The sequence below is a fragment of the Lissotriton helveticus genome, chromosome 10 (genome assembly GCF_964261635.1).
Source record: "Lissotriton helveticus chromosome 10, aLisHel1.1, whole genome shotgun sequence".
In the NCBI taxonomy this organism is placed as follows: Eukaryota; Metazoa; Chordata; class Amphibia; order Caudata; family Salamandridae; genus Lissotriton; species Lissotriton helveticus.
The window spans coordinates 428,710,486-428,720,902 of record NC_136071.1 but is presented as its reverse complement, the minus strand read 5'-3'; the positions used below and the strand labels follow the sequence as shown (position 1 = coordinate 428,720,902).

General features: G+C 47.9%; 1 protein-coding gene across 2 annotated transcripts in view; it reads left to right on the top strand.

Moving 5' to 3' along the window:
- The first annotated feature begins 691 nt into the window (after positions 1 to 691).
- SMIM22 (small integral membrane protein 22) overlaps positions 692 to 10,417 on the top strand; it is a 272,449-nt gene continuing 262,723 nt past the window's right edge. Inside the window, exon 1 of one of the 2 annotated variants that reach the window (XM_078662918.1) lies at positions 692 to 840. The gene's annotated coding sequence lies outside the window, so the exon portion shown is untranslated. Of the gene's footprint in view, positions 841 to 1,436; positions 1,458 to 10,417 lie in introns of those variants that run through there. The other variant, XM_078662919.1, reaches the window with a different exon arrangement.

The following is a 10,417-nucleotide window of genomic DNA, read 5'->3' as shown; positions in this document are numbered from 1 at the left end:
GGCCGCTCAGCTGAATGAGACAGAAAGAATCCAAAACGGCAAACATGCTGCCAAATAAACGGGCCACAGCTCGCCCTCAGGCATCGGCCCAGTGCCCACCTAATCAATCCGAGTACCGGTACTCTCCTTGGCACAGGAAAAGTGCCGGTACTCAGCTTAGTAAAAACAAGAAGTGCCGGTACTCAGCTTAGTAAAAACAAGAAGTGCCGGTACTCAGTACCTGTGAGTACCGGCCCATTTAAAGCACTGCCCCACACCCAAACACACGCAAGTACACACACACACTTGTTATTTCCACTGAAAGTCCTGCACCAACATTGCATTAGCCCCTCTCCCTGCCTGGGTGTGTGCACCCTCGTCTTCTACAGACGTGTTTTTGCCCTTTGCTCGCATCTAATATACATTTCAACGGTAGGCGGAATTATGGTGTTTTCCTCAATCCTGTTTCAGAAGCAATGAAGAGATTTCTTGTACTGCAAACGGGAACGAAGGGTTTGTTGCCAAGCTGGAACGGACCCATTGTGAGAGCTGGGATACGTAATACGCCTGTCGCACAGCGCTCTGTTTCTAGGCACCCTTGTTGGCGGGGAGCACCTGTTGCAGAACACCGCATGCCTTGGCAGCGCCTTGCCTCTAAGTGTGTGTGGCCCAGTGCGGGGGAGGGGAAATGCCACACCTGGAAACAAACGTAATGAAGTACGGACGGAGGCACCTGCCACGGACCAGGAAGCAGGAAGGAAAACAGACACACTGGATAAAAGGCCACAGCAGGAGTCGGACTGAGGTACGCGTCGCAGCGAACAGGACAAGGACAAGGCTGCTCGCTAACAAAGGGAAGAGGTCAGTGATACACGGCGTGGGTGTGTGTGGGGGGTACTTGGAGCCTCAGGGCAAGGCGAATACCGCAGCTCGCGAGATTCTCCAGCAAAGGAGGGAGGCTCGAGTCTCTGTCGCAAATAAACAGCAGCCTCCCTCGGTTGCCAGGGCGCTGCCAGCGTTGGGAGGCGGAAAGGGGCGGAGAAAATGATATGGTAGCCTGGGGGTTACATGAAGCCAGGGTTCGACTTTGGCAGAAAATGTGCCAGGCCCCTAGATTAAAAGAGGCCACCATTAGCTAATCTAGATGGCTAAAATAAGTGGCACACTTTTCAAATCATGGCAGTTTTAAACTTGTAAAGACAAACTGTATTGGTGTTATGTAAGTATCGTGGACTATACTATGCACGTGCGCTTACTGCAGGCAAAGTTTTTGGTGATATTAGAGAAATCAACGACAACACTGGCCATAAAACCGTCCCACATACTGCCAGAAAAACAGCCCATACTTGATCTGTCAGACCGGCCCGCCCTCGGGCAATCCTGATTGCCATATAGGCCAGTCCCACTTTGCAGGAAGCAGATGTGAGACAGAAGAGTCGGTGCAGATAGCGTGATGTACCTCACTCACATACATTGAGGTGAGTTTCTTTTACTTTGGACAACGTGTGGCAGGATAGTTGTCCGAAACAAATATTGTTTCAAGCGGCTCCTGGGTAGAGAAAGGAGCATAAGCATCCAAGTGCAGACTATAATCAAAGACCCTTCACGGTGTAATGATGTAAACTTCATTACTACGAGTCCAGGTCTGCCTTGGCACAGTTGTAGCTGAATATGGAAACACTCCCTTACACAGAATATCACCAAGCTAAAACATCTTTCCAGACTAGTCTCCCACCCACCCCACCATGGCCAACTTCCTGTGTCATCTACTTTTTTTTTACCACAAACTTTATTGATTTTCAAAATGCATAGCACTGAGGTTATCAACAGGGTTGTGAACATAAACATATACAATACTTAATGTCGCTTACATGTTATGTACGTCCGTACATATGATACAAGTAGAAGACAAGGCAGCAAGTATTGCATTTCCTAAATCAAGTGGAAGTAACCTATTTTAAAGTTAACAATCCCCGGCACACCCTCCCTGTAACGTGACATTCAATTTTTTTTCAGAGTTTTATATAGCGCGAACGAGACCCAAACCGAGCGCCTTACATAGCACCAGTTACGTTACATAAGGACACACATTCATTTTTTGTTAGGCATGGGGAGATTAAGTGATTTGCCCAGAATCACAGGATGTTTGGCGTCGTTGGCAGTCTATCCTCCAGTGGCGAGGATTCACGGACTTCAGTGTCTGCTGGTATTGCTTGTAACAGTGCGTGTCTAATCTGCACATACCTATAGGTTTCGTTCGGGCTGAGATCATAGTGTTGCCGGAGCTGGGCGAATGAAATTACTGTGCCCTTGTCCCATAGGTCTCCCACCGTGGATATTCCTATGTTGTCCCACTGTGTAAACCCCTTACTCTTTCTTAATTGGCCTAGTGCTTTGGTGTCCCAGAGTGGGGTAAGTTTGGTAATTGTTCCCTTTCAGCCCAACTTTGCCTGCGCTGCGTGCCAGATCACAGTTGTTTGTTTCGTGGGCCCTATCAACTTCGCTACTTGACTTCTGTTATAGAGTGCTGAGAGCATACCTTCTGTACCCAGTTGGACCCAATCAGCTCTGTAGGCTGGGTCATCTCGGGGCGCATGAATCCATTGGTTGATGGTTTTGAGTTGGGCCGCCCAATAGTATAATTGTAAGTTTGGTAGCGCAATTCCCCCCTCATACCAACTCCTGTTCAATTTGGTATGGGCGATACGAGCAGGTTTATTGCTCCACAGTAGGTTAGACACCAGAGCCGTCACCTGGCGAAAATATCTCGGGGCAATTGGATACGGTGAGTTTTCAAAGGCATACAGAAACCTTGGGAGGGCCATCATTTTGTAGAGCGCTGCCTTACCCAGGAGCGTCAGTGGCAACAACGCCCAATGCTTTACATCATTCCGCAATCGGTCTAGAGGCGGTTTTAGTTTTTTTTCAAAGAATTCAGTGTGGTTGTCTGTAATATATATACCACGATATTTAAAGGAGGCCGTAGCTTGTAGGAGCGAGCAGTCCCTGTCCAACAGAGGCGCCGGCCCTCTCAATACATAAAGGACCAACTTCGACCAATTGATCGTATAACCTGACGTTGTCCCGTAGGCGTCGCATAGCGCCAGGAGTGCTGGTATACTCCTGTCTGGATCTGTCAGGTACACCAACATATCATTGGCGTATAACGACACGCTATTCTCCCGTCCCTCCGTCCAACTAATGCCTTTCAATAAGGTTGTGCTTCTAATCAGTGCCGACAGTGGTTCCAGCACCAGGGCGAACAGTAGTGGCGAGAGGGGACATCCCTGTCTGGTCCCTCATGCCAGTTGAATTGTACGTGAGATGTGACCATTGGCGACCACATGGGCAACTGGATTGGCGTATAGAAGGAGTACCCAAGCTATAAACTTAGGGCCAAAGTCTATGTGGGCCAGTACCGCAAATAAATGTCCCCATCCCACCATGTCGAACGCCATTCCCAGGTCCAGTGAAAGGATTACAGCTTGCTCTAACAGCAACGGGGCTCCCGCTAGGACTCCATGTATCCGTCTCAGATTGAGAGCGGTATTTCTGTGTGGCATGAAGCCCGATTGGTCAGGGTGAATCAGGAGCGGGAGATGTACCATCAATCTAGTGGCTAGCAGCTTTCCGCGAATTTTTGCTTCTGCATTAAGAAGTGAGATAGGGCGATATGACGCACAGTCTGTCGGAGGCTTGCCAGGTTTCGGTATCGCCACTATCGCAGTTGTCCGCTGATCCCGCGGGAGCTCTGCCCGTGAGAGACTCTCCGTGTACATAGCCAACAGTGGCGGGCTGAGTGTATCCGACATGAGTTTAAACCACTCTATGGGGATCCCACTGGGACCAAGGGCTTTTCCGGATTGTATTGCCTGTGTAGCTAGCTGTATCTCCTCAACAGAGAGGTCGGCTTCCAACTCTTGGACTGCCTCTTGTGGAAGCGTCCTGGTCACTATGTGTTCGAGAGACTCCAGGGCTGCGCTTTCCGTTACTCCCCGTTCAGGGGTATATAACTTCTCAAGGTGATCTGCTAATATGTTCACGATCTCCTCAGGGTGTGTGTGTTGTTGTCCCTCAGAGGTTTGAAGTTGTTGTATACCTCTATTACTCCCTCCCTTTTTTTCTAACCATGCTAACATCTTTCCGGCTTTATCCCCCACGTCATAGACCCTGTGGGACGTAGCCGAAATATTGTCAATCACCTGCAGTCTGATGTGTTCCCTGTACCGCTGCTGGTGTAATTGTAATATATGTGCTGAGTTTCCGTGGGGTCTGACATATGGGCCACATTCGCCTTATGTAGGGACAATTCCAGCTCTGACAATTCCTGTCGCTGTGCTCTTTTGTGTCCTGTAATGGATGCCATTGCTTGCCCACGAAGGACTGTTTTGTATGCTTCCCAAAGAATCGAGGGAGAGGCCACTGATGCTTCGTTTTCAGTGAAGTAGAATTTGGTCGCTTTCTTAAGATCTTTTTTAATTTTGGGAACTTTCAGAAAATTTGGGTAGATGCGGTATATTCTCCTCTTTGTTTTCTCCCGGCTAGAAAGGGTCATCACCACTGGAGAGTGGTCCGATATGCCCCTTGGGAGTATATCTACGGTGTCCACATCCTGCATCCCATTACCCAACATAAGGAAGTAGTCTATGCGGGATAGGCTATTGTGTACTGTCGAGTGGTAGGTGTATTGTGTCGTAGTGGGGTGCTTATGTCTCCAAATATCCGCTAGACCCAATGCTGCCAGAAAACCCCCGAACCCTGAGGGAGCAGATGTATTCGCGGGATCACTGAAAGAATATCGACTACCAAAATATCGACTACCCAAAATATCGAGGAAAAAATATCTACAGCAAAAATATCGAGTTTGTATGTACAAACAGGTAAGTACAAAAATATCGAGTACAAAATATCGTTTACAAAAATATAGTTGTAAAAAATATCGTATTTACTAAAAACAGTGTTAAATTAAATTAATACTAATAATTAATTACTAAAATATACTTAAAATTACTTAAATTAACTTATAATAATTAAATAATTAATGAAAGTTAAATAAATATTTTTTTATTTCATATTTATTAAACATATCTATATAGTAATAAAATATAATAAAATAATACCCAAAAACTGAAAACTGACCCTGAACCCTAAAAATACCCCTTTACCCAAAAACTGAAAACTGACCCTGAACCGTAAAAATACCCCTTTACCCAAAAACTGAAAACTGACCCTGAACCCTAAAAATACCCCTTTACCCAAAAACTGAAAACTGACCCTGAACCCTAAAAATACCCCTTTACCCAAAAACTGAAAACTGACCCTGAACCCTAAAACTACCCCTTTACCCAAAAACTGAAAACTGACCCTGAACCCTAAAAATACCCCTTTACCCAAAAACTGAAAACTGACCCTGAACCCTAAAAATACCCCTTTACCCAAAAACCCAAAACTGACCCTGAACCCTAAAAATACCCCTTTACCCAAAAACCTAAAACTGACCCTGAACCCTAAAAATAAAAACGATATTACTTCACTTACCTTAAAAACGATATTACTTCACTTACCTTAAAAACGATATTTTGGCTGTCGATATTCTGTCCTGTCGATATTTTCTCCAAACGATATTTTGGAGTCGATATTATGTCCAAACGATATTTTGGAGTCGATATTATGTCTGTGTACCGTATTCGCGCGCGCCGGGAATCTATCTAACATTGGGTCTGCCACTGAGTTAAAGTCTCCCCCTATGATGACGTCGCCCACCGGGAGGTCCAGCAGGAACTCTCCCAGTGCTGTCAGGGCCACTGTTTGAAGTGTTGGAGGTATGTAAACTGACACAATATTCAAGAGTCGGCCCTCCCACTGCCCATGCACTGCTGCAAAGTGACCCTGATCATCCACCTTGTGTTGTAGCAGGATGAACGGAGAGGCCCTCCTCAGCAGGATACCCGTCCCCCTAGAGCCAGAGGTAAACGCGGAGTGTGCCACCATTTTGTAGCCCCGCGATCTAGCGCCTGACAAGCCGTACCCGTGAGGTGAGTTTCTTACAGGAGCACCAATGTCGGGCCCTGCCGCTTGAGTGCCTGCAACACGAGCCCCCTCTTGATTTTGTCACCCAGCCCCCGCACATTCCATGTCAACAGTTTTAGGGGGGAAACTGCGGTCCACCGCAATGAATCAGTAAGGGCGTGCGACTGCGAGCGTTGTGTCATAATGAAGTGGTGTGAGTGTGGTTAGCCCTGCCTCTCCCATAAGTACCGTATCTCTGCTGCGTTGTTTAATGATACGTGCAAGTGTCTTGTCGTGTCTTGCTATAACGTGAGAAACAGAAACAATAACAGTTGAATTTTCCCTCCCTCCCTGCTCCACGGACTCAAAATCGCCCGCCTCCCCAACTTAGCAGAGTGCTTTGTCCCATCCCCACCCATTGTACTTGCTTGCGTGGGGAAGGAGTTCCGCGATGGCAACGGCTCCATCTGCCCTCTTTAGCTTCTCCCTGCCCAGAGTCCAAGGGCAGCCCGCCCAATATGGTAGTTGTATACTGTCATAGTTGCCGTAGCCAGACCCTCCGGACACCGGTTACTGTTCGTCGTCGCCCAGCCCCACCTCCGATGAGTGGTCCGGATTATTTCTATCCGACGTTTGCGAGCCCTCTAGGGGTTAGTTTCGCTGGTGCCGTTCTTGCCTGTCAGTGCGAGGAGGTCGTCCCACCTGTCGCCAGCCATCTAGCCAGTCCTGGGCCGCCCCAGGCGTGTCAAAAAACGATGTTTTGTGGTCAGCTACCACTCTGAGCCTCGCCGGGAAGAGCATTGAGTAAGGCAAGTCGTTTGCCCGCAGGGATTTCTTTACCTCTGTGAAGGTCTTCCGGCGTCGGGCCACCTCGGCTGTGTAGTCCGGGAAAAAGGCAATTGTTGAGTTCAGTATCTTGATAGGGGGAGAAGTTCGCCCAGCTTGAAGTATGGCGTCCCTGTCCCGGAAATTGAATAGTCTGGCCAGCACCGGTCGCGGTGCAGCACCCGGCTTCGGTACTCCGCCGGGCACCCTGTGCACTCTCTCCACCGAGAAGAAAAGCGACAGACCTTTGGGTTGCAATTTGTTCTTGATAAGGTCTTCGACATAAAGGTCCATGGCTCGCTTTCCCTCCGACTCCGGCAAACACAAAATACGGACGTTGTTGCGCCTCGAGCGCCCTTCCTGGTCGTCCAGCTTTTCCTGGAGCTGTTTATTGACGGTTTCCATACGTGCCATTGCCAGTTGCAATTCCGACGTGTCCTCCACAAGGGATTTAGTGACTACCTCTACTTGCGCCACTCGTTCTGTCATTTTGTGAAAGTCCGCTCTCAGCAAGTTGACATCTGTGGAGATAGAGCCCACCGTCATTTGGACACTGGATAGTGTCTTCATTATATCTTCTAATGTCACTTTCTTGGTCCCTTCACCCTCTGGGCCTTTTCCTGTAGAGGTGCGGTTTTCCGCAGGCGACGCATTGTTCTTGTCGTAGGCGAATTTATCCAGTTTCGCCTGCGTTGCATTATTTTGCGGCCCTCGTCCCGCCATGGTCACAGCTGCTTACTTGTCGCCAGATGTCCTCGCACCCCCACCAGTGCGCATTGCAGTATCGGGAGCCCTCCGTGCGCAGGCGACGTCGCTATCGGGCCCCTGTAGTTAACCAAGTAGTACGGGTCACAGTGCACAATGGCGCCACTCCCTGGGTCCGCTGGGTCAATCAATTGTCGGTATAGGCCGTCGGGGGAGAGCGCAGGCGCGCCGATCACGGTCGCGCCCTGCGTGTCGCTCGGCTTCTGTTGTTTATAGTGAGTCCTCCAGACAGTGTGTAGATCTGCGGCCTCGCCTCACACTGAACCTCCCTTAAAGCCTCAATCGTGTCCACCAAAGGCCGCACCACTGCTCATGCGCCCGCAGGTCACCTCACAGCTGGGCCGGAGATTGTTCGCTGAGACCGGTGCCTCGTGACTTGGTTGCCGAAAGGGGCCTTGTCCAAGCAGTGCCGATTGTTGGTCGCATCTATCTCCCCTCGCCACTTCCTGTTCACGGGACCCACGCACTCACTGGGCCACCCGTGTTTGAGGGGGGCAATGTGTCGTCCTAATGCGAGTAAAGTGGGGGAGAGCAAAAGGAGTGTGCACGATCGGCACCGGACCTGGCCTCCCTGTCCCGGCTCGGGCGTAACGTGTAGTGCCTCTAGGCCAATCAGCGGTGCTGTCTCCGATGTCGGGCCGTATCTCCCGCACCTCGTTCCGCCTTATATGCACTGCGCCAGTCTCCTCTCCAGGCGGAACTGCCCCCGGTCGCACCCGCCGTGGCTCCGCACCGCAGGATCTTTGTTTTGAATGGGAGGTTTTCCTCGGCGGTCACTTCCGGTCCATGCACCCGGCCAGGCCTCACTTCCGCTTGGACAGGCACAAATGCAAACCCGGCGCCGCCACAGCCGCAACAGGCCCTCACCGGATGCGTCAGACTTTGTCCGGTTCCCAATGTCGGACTGGCCGCAGAGTTACTTCGGGCGGTGCCTCTCGGTCCCTACACTCGGGATCCGCCGTCGGGGGAATAATTTTGTCGGATAAATGTCCGGATTTATGCGATGGAGCCGCTTAGCCTCTCGCGCTCCTCATTTATGCAGCCACCATGCTCGGCCGCTAGCCACGCCCCCCCAAAGCTCTGTTTTTAATATAAAATCAGGGCCTTCAGTGGTCATATCACTGAATATACAAGATCTTTAAAAAAACTATTGTCTACGGGTGCTCATGGTAGACAATTTCTATGGACTGGAATCTAGATAATGCTAAAGTGATTCTGGTATTTGACTGACCACTACTGGTTGTTTTCTATCAATGAGAAAAAGAAAGTCCCTAAGCAGAAAGCAATTCTGGTATTTTATTGACCTCTACTGGTCGTTTTCTATCAAGACATTTAAATAGAAGCAGTTGAACAGAAAAAAGTCTCTAAGCGGAAGCAGAAAAGTCCTAGGGTTGATCTCCAGAGCCCCCAAAGTACATACACATATAAGTATATACTAAAGTATATACAAGAGAGCATATACTAAAATATTTACAAGAGGTCTCAAATGTTCAACCTAAAAACTGTATTTGATCAAGCACCTTGGTTTTATGCTGCAGTGTTCTCCAGAAAACAACTTCCCTCATAGAGCACTCCATTCCTGTAATGGACATCTGTCTGGAAAACATGTATTTCAAAATACTGCTATTCTGTAAATACCTGTTAGCTAAAATAGCCCTCATCTGCATAAAACAAATTTCCTATAAAGCACCTGCGCCAAGTAAAGCACATTTCTGGTAATACACTTCTACCCATTGGGCTCCTTCTTCTCTACAGTACTTTCACTTTTCATAGTTCATACGTCTTTATTTAGAATATTTCATCATAAAAGACACACACAGAAAAATAGCAACATCCAAAATTATACAACCAAAGATTTAAAAGACAGTAAAATAGCACAATATATACACATGATACAATTTGTATGCCTAAGTAAGAAGGATGTTACTACCATGAACCAATACCTCAATAATACAATATAAAAAGTAAATCTCTAAGATCAATTAAAAAAACACAATGATCCTAAGCCCAGTCAACCTCTAACCTGATGGATGGTCCTAATAGTCCACATCCAACCCAGGAATTTTGCTACTGCTATTACAATGCATTCCCTACTATCAGTCCTAAGAATCCTTAAGGCCTCCAGCCCCACTCGAGTGCCGATGTTTTGGCAAATAGGTTTAAGCCATTTTTTACGGGGGCTGCATAGGCAGGGCATGCAAAAAATATATGACCAATAGACTCCCTCTAATTCGCACACCAGGAACAAGAAGCATCCCCCTGACCTTTCCAATTTTTAGTGAACGTTCTTGTAGGCAGAGAATTGATCCTAAACTGATGGTATAGTTTCCTATCACTCACCTTAGTGATAATGTCCCAATAATCTTCTAGGGACGAATCGAGCTTGTGTTCTAAGAACATTCCTGACAGGGATGAAGTATTTATCGGTGCGAGATGTTTTTGTCGGACTGAAAGCCAGTATAAATCTTTAAAGGCTTTTTTCGAAGGGAAGCGATTGTTTACTGGATCAGACCACAAGTTACTTAATCCCATATCTACTAGTAGCAATCTTACTTTTTTAAACCAGGGTAGGTTACCAGAGCCCACAACAGATCTAACATCCATGATTTCTTTAGCAAAAAGAGCCAGTTCTGGAGTAGTCCAGATCCTCCTCCATAAAGCCACTGGTTTGAACCGTGCGACATCATCACTTTTCTTCCGATAAGCATATCTCCTATAATGTACCTGCCTCCTGTAATGAACCCCTACTGTAAAACACCTTTTCTGTGAAGGATACACCTATCCATACTAATGCATTTATGCTTATAAAGCACTGTTAAAGAACTTCTTGCTTTATGCC